Source organism: Schistocerca cancellata, chromosome 10 (assembly GCF_023864275.1).
Source record: "Schistocerca cancellata isolate TAMUIC-IGC-003103 chromosome 10, iqSchCanc2.1, whole genome shotgun sequence".
In the NCBI taxonomy this organism is placed as follows: Eukaryota; Metazoa; Arthropoda; class Insecta; order Orthoptera; family Acrididae; genus Schistocerca; species Schistocerca cancellata.
Genome location: NC_064635.1, coordinates 19019990 through 19033641, shown reverse-complemented (window position 1 = coordinate 19033641; position 13652 = coordinate 19019990). Strand labels below are relative to the sequence as shown.

Here is a 13652-nt window from a genome sequence, read left to right as displayed (position 1 = left end):
TGGTAATGTATATGTACCTTTTTAAGGTATCATGATTCCTCCAGCTATTATTCATTTCTACATGAACTGTGAAATGTCTGCCATTATGGTTTCACGAAGTCCGCCATGTTTGGCGTTCCTGGCCTACAATCTCCTTCATCGACACAGCGTCAACACGGAATCCCCAGCCACACGGTTGGTCTGGACCTCGCACTGGGGCTGTCCCTCTCACTCCGGCTGACGTCGGGCACCACGTAGTTGCTGAGGAGCTACGGCTCGGAACTTAGAATATTTTCATGGCGCCACATCTTGCCGGTTACCTCATATGGTGTAACGATCAACTCTGAAGTGCTACCCTCAGTAAATTGAAATGCAAACGAACTTCTCTACCTCCACAACAGTGCAAGGTCTCACACAAGGCTGCACACCCGAGAGGAGCTTATAACAACTCACTGGACTCTTCTGCCTTATCCACCCCGCAGCCCGGATCTCGCTACTACCGACTTCCATCTGTCTGGCCCAATGAAGGATGCAGTGAGCAGGAAGCAGTACACGGATGATGGGCAGGATACTGATACGACAAGACGTTGGCTCCAACGCCGACCAGTAGATTGGTACCGTATGAACTTAGGGGTGCACCCAGTAAGGTGGTATCGTGCCACAGCTGAACTCGATGTCTCTCTGGTAGTGCTGGCCAGTTGCGTTTCTCAAAAGGTGTGCACTCGCTGGGTTCCTCGGCGCGTCTACACATTCCAGCTGTTTGGTTGAATTAAGGATGCACTTCGCGGCATACAGTACGTTTATAATTGGGAGCTTACTGATGCAGCAAGACTTTGGTTACCATCATTAGAGTGGTACCAAGCGATCATACAGGCCTTCCCACCACAGTGGCATATGGTCTACATCTACACCTACATCCATACTCCGCAAGCCACCTGACGGTGTGTGGCGGAGGGTGCCTTGAGTATCTCTATCGGTTCTCCCTTCTATTCCAGTCTCGTATTGTTCGTGGAAAGAAGGATTGTCGGTATGCCTCTGTGTGGGCTCTAATCTCTCTGATTTTATCCTCATGGTCTCTTCGCGAGATATACGTAGGAGGGAGCAATATACTGCTTGACTCTTCGGTGAAGGTATGTTCTCGAAACTTTGACAAAAGCCCGTACCGAGCTACTGAGCGTCTCTACTGCAGAGTCTTCCACTTGTTTATCTATCATCTCCGTAACGCTTTCGCGATTACTAAATGATCCTGTAACGAAGCGCGCTGCTCTCCGTTGGATCTTCTCTATCTCTTCTATCAACCCTATCTGGTACGGATCCCACACTGCTGAGCAGTATTCAAGCAGTGGGCGAACAAGCGTACTGTGACCTACTTCCTTTGTTTTCTGATTGCATTTCCTTAGGATTCTTCCAATGAATCTCAGTCTGGCATCTGCTTTACCGACTATCAACATTATATGATCATTCCATTTTAAATCACTCCTAATGCGTACTCCCGGATAATTTATGGTATTAACTGCTTCCAGTTGCTGACCTGCTATTTTGTAGCTAAATGATAAAGGATCTATCTTTCTGTGTATTCGCAGCACATTACACTTGTCTACATTGAGATTCAATTGCCATTCCCTGCACCATGCGTCAATTCGCTGCAGATCCTCCTGCATTTCAGTACAATTTTCCATTGTTACAACCTCTCGATACACCACAGCATCATCTGCAAAAAGCCTCAGTGAACTTCCGATGTCATCCACCAGGTCATTTATGTATATTGTGAATAGCAACGGTCCTATGACACTCCTCTGCGGCAAACCTGAAATCACTCTTACTTCGGAAGACTTCTCTCCATTGAGAATGACATGCTGCGTCCTATTATCTAGGAACTCCTCAATCCAATCACACAATTGGTCTGATAGTCCATATGCTCTTACTTTGTTCATTAAACGACTGTGGGGAACTGTATCGAACGCCTTGCGGAAGTCAAGAAACACGGCATCTACCTGTGAACCCGTGGCTATGGCCCTCTGAGTCTCGTGGACGAATAGCGCGAGCTGGGTTTCACATGACCGTCTTTTTCGAAACCCATGCTGATTCCTACAGAGTAGATTTCTAGTCTCCAGAAAAGTCATTATACTCGAACACAATACGTGTTCCAAAATTCTACAACTGATCGACGTTAGAGATATAGGTCTATAGTTCTGCACATCTGTTCGACGTCCCTTCTTGAAAACGGGGATGACCTGTGCCCTTTTCCAATCCTTTGGAACGCTACGCTCTTCTAGAGACCTACGGCACACCGCTGCAAGAAGGGGGGCAAGTTCCTTCGCGTACTCTGTGTAAAATTGAACTGGTATCCCATCAGGCCCAGAGGCCTTTCCTCTTTTGAGCGATTTTAATTGTTTCTCTATTCCTCTGTCGTCTATTTCGGTATGTACCATTTTATCATCTGTGCGACAATCTAGAGAAGGAACTACAGTGCAATCTTCCTCTGTGAAACAACTTTGGAAAAAGACATTTAGTATTTCGGCCTTTAGTCTGTCATCCTCTGTTTCAGTACCATTTTGGTCACAGAGTGTCTGGACATTTTGTTTTGATCCACCTACCGCTTTGACATAAGACCAAAATTTCTTAGGATTTTCTGCCAAGTCAGTACATAGAACTTTACTTTCGAATTGAACTGAGATTGAACTGAGATTACGTTGAAAAATAGGGTTTTGTAGCCAAAAGTGTGGGGAATGATATAGCGTATTGGAATCCAGAATAGATTCGACCTACTTTTAACCCTTTCGGGACGCATGGCCCGACGTGACAGTCGCTATGGGACGCGAGGCCCGTATACGTGGACCGATTGTCACGTCACACACCCAGTGCTGTATCTAGGGACTGACTTTGAGTACCGACACGGGACGGGCCGCATCCTGACAAAAGGACTAATATCAGCTGGCGATGGTCAGCGCTTACTTACTGCATGTCGTCGTAGCAAAGAAAAGAGGAGAGACACCACAGAGTCGTCTGCAGTTTCGGAAGAGTCTCGTCAAGGAGCTTGTGGGCGAGGCCAGGGCTCGAGCAAGAGGCACGGTGACCCACACAGGATAGACGGCCTGTACCGAGCTATCGCAAGAATAGACACCGGAAAACTGTGCGACTGTGTCGTTTGCAGTGATCGCTCCAAGCCAGGAGGGCGAAAACGGTTCCCTTTTTTTTTCGGCGAAACTTGTCTGTCCAACCCTTCTCTTCATCGGCCTGAGTGCTTCAACAGGCATCACAAAGTAGCAAAATACCGAGAGGTAAAATATGGTTGCCTATCGAAAACTCGATATGCAAAAGTTGTAAAGTTTGTTTTAAACAAATTTTATGAAATTTTGTTGTTTATTGACGTAAATTAAATTTTTCTTCGCTCAAAGTGGACTTTTTATTTTTCTTCCCACGGAAGAGCTAAAACTTCAAAGACTAAGATACAACTAATTTTAATAGGTATAATTCATTGCTTCACCTCACAACTAAAAAAAAAGTAACGAAAAATCAAAATTTTCATTTTTTCTGTTTTAACGCCACCGCCAAGTCAAAAATTGCGTTATATGGAATAATGAAAATAGTATGCCGGTAGAGAGCGTGTTTTAAGCTTCATTTACAAAAAAAAAAAGAAAAAAGTTACACCCGTAAGTCAAACATAAGCGATGAAAGAAACCAAGGGATATGGAACCCGTACAGCGCCGCCGAATCGCTCCGCTTTGAGCAAACGCGCTCCGTCCCGAAAGGGTTAAAAGAAAAAAAAGTGTCGCATTATTTATTGAACGCCCCTCGTAGCAGTTCCGATTATGTGTTGTGTACCAACTGACACAACGCAGTCAGTAACCCCAGGTAATGGGCATGTACGAGGAGAGCGACGAATGTAACCCAGTCACGTTCGTACTCTTCGGAGTCTCCACACACGAGCATCACGATGCTCTTACCAGAACAGGGACTCGTCTGAAAAATCGATCTGCTGAAACTCCACGACCACTGTCGCCGCATCTCTCTCTGCTTCCGGACCAATGCAAGCCGCCACTAAGATGCTCGTACTGACCGTCAGCTGATACGCTAATTACACGCTAATTACTTCTGTGGCGATGGACGCAGGACACCTCAAGCCGTGTTGACGTGCACTAACTGCCGTCTCAGTGACTACTGCTGACGTAGACACACTGAGCTGATAAAAGCCATATGATACCACCTAGTATGGTGACGGAATTACTGAGCCATGGTGCTTCCATAGCCGTCCACAATTGCGAAGGTGTTGCCGGTGCAAGGATTTTGTGCACGAGCTGACCTCTGGCGTCTGTCTGATAAATGTTCAGTGGGATCCATGTCGGGCGATCTGGCCGGCCAAATCATTCTGTTGATCTGTCCGGGATATTCTGCAAACCAGTCGCAATCAGCTGTGGCCCGCTGACATGACTCCGTTGTTTCTAAACATGGAGTTCATGAATGGCTGGCAGTGGTCTCCAAATACACTAACGTAACCATTTCCAGTCAATGACAGGTTCAGTTGGCTCAAAGGAGCCATTCACTCCATACAAACACAGCTCACACCATTATGGAGCGACCCACTAGCAAGCAAAGTACCTTGTTGACAACTGCGGTGCTTGAATAATATTGATAACAAAACTGGGGGCTGTATTTAGATCCAAAAGTCATCTTCAGGCCCCAAACGTAAACTGCATTGCACAACCGTTTTCATGAACAATGAACAAAAATGGTTCAAATGGCTTTAAGCACTATGGGACTTAACATGTGAGGTCATCAGTCCCCTACACTACTGGACAATAAAATTGCAACACCAAGAAGAAATGCAGATCATAACCGTGTAGTCATTGGACAGATGTATTATACTAGAACTGACATGTGCTTACATTTCCACGCCGTTTGGGTGCATAGATCCTGAGATATCAGTACCCAGAACAACCACCTCTGGCCGTAATAACGGCCTCGATACGCATGGGCATTGAGCCAAACAGAGCTTGGATGGCGTGTACAGGTACAGCTGCCCATCCAGCTTCAACGCGATACCACAGTTCATCAAGAGTAATGACTGTCGTATTGTGACGAGCCAGTTGCTAGGCCGCCATTGACCAGACGTTTTCAATTGGTGAGAGATCTGGAGAATGTGCTGGCCAGGGCAGCAGTCGAACATTTTCTGTATCCAGAAAGGCCCGTACAGGACCTGCAACATGCGGTCGTGCATTATCCTGCTGAACTGTAGTGTTTCGCGGGGATCGAATGAAGGGTAGAGCCACGGGTCGTAACACATCTGAAATGTAACGTTCTCTGTGGTGAAAGGTAGTGGTTGATATCTGGCATTCTCAGCACACGGTCACTGTTGATCTCTAAATACTGAATTCCCCAGCGATATCCGAAACGGGATGTCCCGTACTTGGAGCCCAAACTAACATTCTACGTTCAAAGTCTGTTAATCCCCATCACGTGGGCATAATCACGTCGGAAAGCTTCTCACGTGAGTACAAATGACATCTCCACCAACGCACTTGCCTTTTATACCTTGTGCAAGGGGATACTGATTTAATCTGTATACAGGGTGGTCCATTGAAAGTGACCAGGCCTAATATCTCACGAAATAAGCATCAAACGAAAAAACTACAAAGAACGAAACTCGTCTAGCTTGAAGGGAAAAACCAGATGGCGCTAGGCTGGCTCACGCTGCCATAGGTCAAAAGGTTATCAACTGCGTTTTTTTTAATAGGAACCCCTATTTTTTATTACATATTAATTTATTACATATGAATTTTTATTACATATGAATCTTTTAGTTGGACCACTTTTTCGCTTTGTGATTGATGGCACTGTAATAGTCACAAACCCATAAGTACGTGATATCACGTAACATTCCACCAGTGCGGAAGGTATTTGCTTCGTGATACATTACCCATGTTAAAATGGACCGTTTACGAATTGCGGAAAAGGTCGATATCGTGTTGATGTATGGCTATTTGGCTATTGTGATCAAAATGCCCGACGCGCGTGTGCTATGTATGCAGCTCGGTATCCTGGACATCATCCAAGTGTCCGGACCGTTCGCCGGATAGTTACGTTATTTAAGGAAACAGGAAGTGTTCAGCCACATGTGAAACGTCAACCACGACTTGCAACAACTGACGATCCCCAAGTAGGTGTTTTAGCTGCTTTCGCGGCTAATCCGCACGTCAGTAGCAGACAAATTGCGCGAGAATCGGGAATCTCAGAAACGTCGGTGTTGAGAATGCAACATCAACATCGATTGCACCCGTATCATATTTCTAAGCACCAGGGATTGCTCGACGAAGACTTTGAACGTCGTGTACAGTTCCGCCACTGGGCACAAGAGAAATTACGGGACGATGACAGATTTTTTGCACGCGTTCTATTTAGCGACGAAGCGTCATTCGCCAACAGCGGTAACGTAAACCGGCACAACATGCACTATTGGGGAAGGGAAAATCCACGATGGCTGCGACAAGTGGAACATCAGCGACCTTGGCGGGTTAATGTATGGTGCGGCATTATGGGAGCAAGGATTATTTGCCCCCGTTTTATCGATGGCAAACTAAATGGTGCAATGTATGCTGATTTCCTACGTACTGTTCTACCGATGTTGCTACAAGAAGTTTCACTGCATGACAGAATGGTGATGTACTTCCAACATGATGAATGTCCGGCATATAGGTCGCGTGCGGTTGAAGCGGTATTGAATACCAAATTTCATGACAGGTGGATTGGTCGTCAAAGCACCACACCATGGCCCGCACGTTCACCGGATCTGACGTTCCCGGATTTCTTTCTGTGGGGAAAGTTGAAGAATATTTGCTATCGTGATCCACCGACAACGCCTGACAACATGCGTCAGCGCATTGTCAGTGCATGTGCGAACATTACGGAAGGCGAACTACTCGCCGTTGAGAGGAATGCCGTTACATATACTGCCAAATGCATTGAGGTTGACGGACATCATTTTGAGCATTTATTGCATTAACGTGGTATTTACAAGTAATCACGCTGTAATAGCTTGCGTTCTCAGAAATGATGTTGAAAAAGGTACATGTGTCACATTGGAGCAAGTGAAATAAAATGTTCAAACGTACCTACGTTCTGTATTGTAATTTAAGAAACCTACCTGTCACCAACTGTTCGTCTAAAATTGTGAGCCACGTGTTTGTGAGTATTACAGCGCCATCTATCACAAAGCGAAAAAAGTGGTCCAACTAAAACATTCATATTTCTTTACATACTACACGAATATGTAATAAAAATGGGGGTCCTGTTATAAAAAAACACAGTTGATATCCGTTTGAGCAATGGCAGCGCCATCTAGCGGGCCAAACATAGCGCCATCTGGTTTCCCCCTTCAAGCTAGAGAAGTTTCATTCTTTGTAGTTTTTTCGTTTGACGCTTATTTCGTGAGATATTTGGCCCGGTCACTGTCAATGGACCACCCTGTATATGCATATCGCCATCACCTCTGTGTAGTACTAGCTAATGAAATCTTGCCTGAATTGTGTACATGCATGAAGATGAGTGAAAACATTGAAACATCTCTGTGAAGTCGTTTCATAAATCGCTTGTCGAATTCTGTGCAACCTATTCATTTTACTACCTGATTTTAGCTCAATTCATGAACTCTTCCAGAAAGACTGAGCACTCAAACAAGGCCTATTGATTATTATATGTGTGTTTTAATGTGGGTTTCGGTTTTGTTTTGTGGGAATCGCCGAGTTGGTCATCGTCTGCTGGGAGCAGACGATGTTGTTTCTCGTTCAAAGTAGAGCACAGGATGGCCAACTTAGGTCTCCAATTCCTGAACAGAGAGGTTTCCCCTTCTTAGGCGACGGCTGTGTCGAAAGCTGTTTTTTTGTGTGGGGTTGGAGGCCTACCCCTCTTCTAGCTTCCACTGCACGAGGAGCTAGGTAAGAGAAAGGGGCACTCTTCGGTGAACGCTTGGTGAGCGCTGATCGTAGCTGTTAAGGGGGGTTTCAAGTGATAGGAATCAGGTTGAGTTAGGACTTCGTTATGTTTAACTGGTGAAATACTTAAGAACTTTAGCTAAACCGAAGCGTGTGAAGCGAGTTATTTTTTAAAATGATTTTTAGTCTTATATATTGTTGAAATTGCTTTTGTCTGTGTGTGCCGATTTTGTGCCACGTGTTTGGCAATCAATGACCCTTCTGGTTCACCACGACACCACAATAGGCTTTGTTTTAACAGTTTGCTTGTTTAATGAGCTACAATTACTGCAAGAATATCTGTTCTTTCGTGCGCTTTTTACAAAGCAGCACAACAGTTTGAGTCAGAATGCACCACGTGCTCTAGTTCGGCCGTTTGCAAGCAGCAGACGCAGTTAGTATGTTAAATAATGATCGCACAGTCTTGTGTATCGGCTAAACCTCTGTCCAGAATAGAGCATGCGTATAATCGTAATGCAAATCTCACTTAGATATTTTTATGGTATTAATGCAAAGGAGATGATAGTATAATTGTCTCCCATCCCCGTCTGCCGTGTTTCTTCTTGCTGTAGTTAAATTATGGTCTGTTTCATTCTCACGTATTTCTTACTTAAATATTTCGAGTCAGGCACCAGTTATGTGTAGTTAGGATGTGCAACCAAATATTTAGTTACAATAAATAATCTACGTTAAAGATAAATTCTTTGGCGTCGATCTTACCCCCTTACTCTGATTTCCAATCCTGTATTAATCAAGTTGCTTCATGAAACTTCCTGGCAGATTAAAACTGTGTGCCCGACCGAGACTCGAACTCGGGACCTTTGCCTTTCGCGGGCAAGCGCTCTACCATCAATTTTCTTTTTATTGAACAAACGGAGAGTATATATATATATATACAAAGCAACAGTTCTTCAAGATACCAGTTAAACATATACAAATGAGTGTTAGGTAAACAAATTATTAGAATAACATTAAATACAACAAAATATAACACATCGTATTGAACAAACTAAAAGTACATGTATATTCACTATGCAAGAGTTCTTCAAGGTACCATTTAAAAAAATACAAATGACTGTTAGTTAAACAAAAAAAAATATTTTTTTTTTTGTCGATGATGCATGAGAACGTGGATAAGGGTGTTGTATCATGTGACAGGTAGGCATGGTACACCCCAACTTTGAGGGGGCTCAAGGAAGACGCTGCGGAGATAACCGGCAAAAGTTTGTCGGTAAGATGGTTTTCGGGTGAGGGAGCTATGCGCGGTCACAACTTTGTACCAGAAGTCAAGGACTGTATGCGGACCACTCTGAAAGGGGTATTCTAAAGCCTGTCCTCGAAACCAGATGAGGGCATGGTGCTTAGCAAGAGGGTAGTGAAATGTCTGGGGCAACAACAGGAAATCCGGGGTCACCGTCGTTGGCGGGGCCCGGAGGTAAAAGCCCACGATTCGTTGGATGAGGAGCCATACGTTTTGTTTCAGGGGGCACGTAAGACGGTGCTCGTCGGTGTCTTCGAGCTGACAGTCAGGGCAGAGTGGGGAGGTGGCCAGTCCTATGCGATAAAGTCGACTATTAGTCGGGAATTTTCCATAGACTAAAATATACCAGAGTGCAGACACAGACGACGGTAAAAAGGGTGCATGCACACACCCCCAAACCGTGCGCCAGTGAATGTCAGGATGCTGTAGCACCGTGGGCTCGCAAGGGTTGGACGTCATAAACAAACGATAATAATCTTTTGTACGGGGAGGACGGGTGACTGGAAGATCGGCCCGAACGTAGCTGAGTTCTATGAAACAATTGGCGACGTGGTACAATTATGGAGAAATAGGTGCCACATTGATCGGTGGGTCGAGAGAAGCTGGTCGGAGGATATCTAAGAGACTGCGTGTTAAGGACGGGACCGGCCCCTGCCAGTGTCGCAACAGAGTGTGGACAAAGAGTGCAGAAGATCGTGCCCGCACGTTGACGAGTCCGAGGCCACCTTTTGCAGGAGGCAGTGTTAGAGTGTTGTAGCGGACTTTGAAAAGTGCCCCTGCTGACACGAAATATCCAAAGGCTGATTGGATGCGGCGGCCAAGGAGTAACGGCATTGGGAGGATCTGGGCGACGTGTACCAGTTTAGGGGCGACATACATGTTGACATAGGACACACGTCGGAGTTGGTTTAAGTTACGGTGCACTTGACCGCGGACATGGTGCCGAATCGACTGCAAAAGCCGCCGGTAAGCCAGGACCACTGTGCGGTGTGTGGAGCTCGTAAATTCAATACCCAAGTAACGAAGGGCGGCACTGACTGGGAGTGGGGTCGGCACCATAGCCGGGAGGCCGCGCCCAATGTGCATCATAGTCGATTTACGGACATTAAGAATGCTACCAGAAAGACGTCCATACTGGTGGATCCATTGGATGGCGTCATTGAGTTCCGTGGAGGAGCAGGCGAGAAAGAGGAGATCGTCCGCATAAGCCCTACAGTGGAATGTGTGGTCACGCAAAGTGAGGCCCTGCAGTCTAGAGGTAAGTCCAGTGATGAGGGGCTCAAGTGCAATGGCATATAGTAAAGTAGACATGGGGCATCCTCGACGCACAGAGCGGCGTATAGGAATCGGTCCTACAAGCCTCCCATTGACTTGTACCATCGAGACCGCGGGAAGTAGTGACCGGCGAATGGCATCGACAAAGAGTAATGGGAACCCCATACGTGTCTCCACCATGAGGAGGAATGGGTGTCGAACGCGATCAAAGGCACTCGTGAAATCGACGGATACCAGTGCTGCACGAAGGCGAAAAACCGACGCCAGTGCAATGAGGTCACGGCATTCCCCTAGGGCTGTTTGTAAGGTGGCCCCACAACCACGTGCAGTCTGCTCAGGTGAAAGGACCGTAGGTAAGACGGTGCGTATGCGCGCTGCTAAGAGGCGTGCATAGATTTTATAGTCTGCATTCAGTAGTGTAAGGGGGCGATATGCAGAGACACGAGACCCTCCCTTCGGTTTAGGCACAGGTAGAAGAATGCCAGTGACGAATTCAGGTGGAATTGGGAAGGACGGAGTAAAGAGTTCCTGAATCATTTCCGTCCAGCGAGGAAGCATTAACGTGGTGAACGCCCGGTAAAACTCCACCGGGAGACCATCTGGTCCGGGTGATTTGTTCTTAGCCCCCTATTTGATCGCATCAACCATCTCTTCTGCGGTGCTTGCAGACATCATGGACGTTGACTCCGCTACGGTGAGGGTCCGATCAGGGGAAGGACGGAGATCATCAGGAATGGGCGTCGCCATCGGTTCATCATCATAAAATTGGCGATAATGTTCAGCAAAGGCAGATACCACTGGCGCCTGTGTTGTGTGGTGAACACCATCGGAGGTCGTGATGTTGGGGACGAAAAGTCGACGTCGACGACTATGGTCGGATGCGGCATGGATTGTGGATGGGGTTTCGTCGTGGAGGAGGTCTTGTCGTCGGGAACGCACCACGACACCATGCAGCCGTGCACGTTGGAGAGAGAGGAGACGAGCTTTAGTACGTTGTCGTTCCCTATGGGTGTCAGGTGATGGAGGGAGTGCATCGAGCTCACGGAGGACGGCGTAGTGAAAATTTGTGGTGTCTCGATGCCATGCTGCTGCTTCCTTGCCACATTGTATGAAGGCCTTTCTGATTACAGGTTTGGCTCATGTGAGCCACCAATGGAACGTGGATGTGTACTGCGGGAGGCGTCTTTCGCAAGACGCCCATGTAGTGGCAACACATTGTCGGCAGTGTGGATCATTAAGGAGGGAGGTATTAAGCTTCCAGTAACCTCTGCTGCGCCACACTGACTGAGGTGGCAGAGCCAGGGAGCAAATGACGGCGCAGTGGTCCGACAATGCAAGGGGCCATCGTTCAGCTTGGGCGACTTCATTGCCAAGGTGGGCAGAGACATAAAACCGGTCCAGTCTGCTCGCGGAATGTGCTGTCTAATGGGTAAAACCGGGGGTATTGTCATGAATTTTCTCCCAAACGTCCACTAGATGAAAATCTTCTATTAAGGTGTGCAGCGCCGGGCATGGCGAATAACCAGGCATTTGGTCCTGCGGATGGAGGACACAGTTGAAATCGCCTCCCATGATACGGCGATCATAGCGTCCAGAAAACAGGGGCGCCACGTCATGTCCGAAGAAAGTAGACCGCTGCCGTCGGTTCGTGGAGCCAGACGGAGCGTAGATATTGATGACGCGCGTGTCGAAGATGGTAACAGCCATGCCTCTTGCACAGGGAAGGATTGTCGGGTCCTTGAGTGGGATTCCTTCGCGTACGTAGAAAGCCACTCCACGCCCTGATTGATCACATGTGGACGTGTATGAGTCGTAGCCGTAGACTGGTGGTAGTGTGGCAACGCGTACTTCCTGAAGAAGGGCGACGTCGACGTCAGAGGCCCGAAGCATGTCACATAGGAGTTGCAGCTTGGGTGCAGTGCCGATCGTGTTGATGTTCAGTGTGGCAAACCGGTACGTTTGTTTCAGTGGTGGTGGACGCGCATCTACCATCACCGAGGGAAGTAAGAGGAGGGCGCCGACAGGAAGTCCCGTCCCATCAGCTGCAGTTCCTCGCTTTTGATGTTAACAGGCAGCCTTGTCCGGCGGAGGCAACTCATCCGGAGGAGGGGGCGTATCTTCGTCAATGTCGTCGGCCCATGCTCCTGTGCCGTGGGTCTGTCGAATGTCCGTGGGAATTGCGTCGTGGTGAGAGAGATCTGGAGTTGTCGGCGGGGAGACAGGCGTCTCAACCGGCGCACCGATCGTTACATTGTGCGTGGCGACCTCCACGGTGGTCCCGTCCTGCGAAACGTCTTGTTCATCGTGAAAGTTGTCCGCCGACCTCTGTGTGGAAATGTCGGCTGGTTGGGTGTCGTCTTCGTCGTCGCGGGTGGCGACGCTTTGAGAGCCCGTGGGTGAACGGCGGCGGCGTTTGCGCCTACGTGGCGAGCGTTGTTTGCGCACGTGTTCCTCAGTGTCGGACAACGGCAAGGAGGAGCGTCGACCTGGTTTCGAAGGCGTCGGTGGGTACAATGAAATGGTCAAGCAGGTGTTGTGAAGAAGTACTGTTCTCCTCAGCGTCCGGTGCGGGGGCCTGTTCGGCGGCAAGGTTGTCATGTGGGACGTCCGCACCGTCCATAGGTGACTGGGACGGTGGGACGTGCCGATCGGAAGGACCGGACGACGGACTGGACGAAACTGTAGACGTGGCGAGAGCCGCTGCGTAAGTGACCGGCAGGGCGGTCATCGTGGGTGTGACGGACGCTTCCGACAACGGGAGCTGCGCGACACGTCGTTGAATGCATTCAGACCGTAGGTGACCTCCTTTCCCGCAACCGGAACAGGTCCGAGGTTGGCCGTCGTACATTATAATGCCGCGGCAGCATCCGATACGTAGATAGGAAGGCACGTGTTCCTGCAACTCGATGCGGACCTGTGGAACACCGTTTAAAACTGGATAGGTTTCAAATTGTACCCATCGTTCGGCAACATGTTCCAGAACGTTGCCATAGGGACGGAGCGCCTCGATGGCGACGTCTGCAGGTAGTTCGAACGACAGTTCGAAGATCCTTATCGTCCGTGTGCCGAGACCTGCGTGATCGACGGTAATGGGTCCGACGTTGCCGTCGGAATGACAGAAGCGCAGTCCACGTTTTGCCTCTCGGAGCACCTTGTCGCGCGCCGCATCG

The 13652-nt window shown here is 48.0% G+C and overlaps 1 protein-coding gene across 1 annotated transcript in view; it reads left to right on the top strand.

The window, feature by feature from the left end:
• Positions 1-13652, top strand: part of LOC126106800 (uncharacterized) — a 119578-nt gene that overhangs the window by 17861 nt on the left and 88065 nt on the right. The gene's annotated exons all lie outside the window — the stretch shown is intronic.